Source organism: Aptenodytes forsteri, unplaced genomic scaffold, assembly GCF_000699145.1.
Source record: "Aptenodytes forsteri isolate BGI_AS27 unplaced genomic scaffold, ASM69914v1 Scaffold217, whole genome shotgun sequence".
NCBI classification, from domain to species: domain Eukaryota; kingdom Metazoa; phylum Chordata; class Aves; order Sphenisciformes; family Spheniscidae; genus Aptenodytes; species Aptenodytes forsteri.
The window spans coordinates 8,086,060-8,088,020 of record NW_008796222.1 but is presented as its reverse complement, the minus strand read 5'-3'; positions in this window follow the sequence as shown (position 1 = coordinate 8,088,020).

Below are 1,961 nucleotides of genomic sequence, written 5' to 3'. Positions count from 1 at the left end.
CTTGGTATAGTATTCACCATCGGGAGTAGTAACAAACAGGTGCCAAAAGGCCCTTTTTATATGCAAAAGTGCTGTACAAAGCTGGACGTTTTTATCTTCCTTTGGAGAAATCAAAGCAAGTGAGGCAAAGCGACTGCAAGGAAAAACAGCAGTGGAAAAGCTGGATGGGAAGAAAAGCCAAGTAACCCAAATCACCTTCCACCCACTACTCCAGCCTGCCTTCAGAACCAGCAGCATCCAACGCATGACATAATACGATTTCTGGAACCCAATTAAAACAGAACATCCTTACAACGTACAATAATCAATGAGAAGAGTTTTTTTTTAAAAGCTGTATCACTCTCTTGATTTGTTTTATACCGATCAACCTCTTCTTGAATTCACAAATATTCAGTTAATAGTCACTATGTGTTAACATATTACCTCGACACAAATGACGAGCAGCAATTCCTCAGCTTTTTCAATAAAACCAGATTTTTAGATAACCATATATGTTATCCATCTACACTTTTAAAGCATAGTCAAGTCAGTATTTCATATTCAAAACTGGCATCTGCATGCTTGCTAAAAATTAATCTTTGCTACGATTGAAGCAAAGAGAAACTTCAGATGGTGTTCCACTGAACGCCTTCTCGTGTGCTTGCTTATATACCAGCCTGATGGTACCAGAAAGGCAACTAATTTAAACCAGTAAGTGATTTTCCTAAGTTCTACAAGGAAAGCATCTAGAATCCCAGATGATTAAATTTTACTGGCAAGCAATCTAAGATGCTTGGACACAACGTAGCTGAACATACTTAAGCAAACTACCAAAGCTTTGTCAATTAAGCATTTCAGATTCAAGGATAACAAAGCAGAATTAGTTTAATCATTTTCAACACAATTCTCCAGATAAATTATCACAGACTGGTTGCACAAATAGATCTTGAAATGTTTCACTTTTCAGGAAGCGCACCTTTCAACTTCAGACAATATCCAGCATCCGCATGCCAAGAGAAAAAGGAATGCAGGCATATGGAATCGGTTAACAATTACAGCCAATAAACAAATCGACTGCAGTGGAAGATCCACTTTTGATATTAATAAGCAGTGATTCATGTGAAGCGTCATACAGCTTTCCTTACTTGTAGATTCATCATCAACATACTTAAGAGAAAAAAATCAACTCATTACCATATGAAATGCTAGTTAACCATAGCATATTTCAGCTGTTGGAGATGTAAACAGAAGAAAGGTCTGAGTGTCGAAAATGTGGGACTTCTACCTAAAATCCTCATTCTAGCATACAAAGAAAAGGCATGTCCGTGTTTAATAAAACAGACCTAAATGCAGCACCTTGCTCCACTCCATGCTACAAACACTTTCTATTTGCCCTTACATCTATTCTATCATTTTTTCAAAAAGAATCCAAGTTATACCTTCTCAAGTTAAGGTATCTGTTTAAAACCACGACTGCTGAAAAGGGTGGAAGATCAAACTAGAGCGTTTAATCTGATTAAATGCCACTGTGTCACAATTAGATGTCACTGTGCGTTCACTTTAATCCTGAAAGCACATGCAGCATGGAAGGAAGTCATGGCAATGTACCGCTCCAGGTGCAAGCGCACGCAATGTATATACCTGGCACTAAAGCCAGCCCTTCAGCGCTCTGTACTTTCTCTTTATTCTGTCCGCGAGTGAAGCGGGCGCAAAGAAAGGCGTTTCGCTGGCTGGAGAAGTTGGAACCTACGTGCTTCTCCCGCTCCCAGCCAGCCGCGATCTCCAAGCCAGCCTAACAATGGTAGCAGTGTTCCAGCGGGCAGATCTGCCGTGAATTGGATCGAATCCCCTCGCCTCCGAACGGCAAACCCGCCGCCCGTCCCCACCTCTGCCCTCCCGAGCCCCAGTCACCCCAACGGCGCGGCGGCGGCCGGCTGGGAGGGGAGGGGAGAGCACCTCTCCTCACCTCGGCCCGGCCCGGC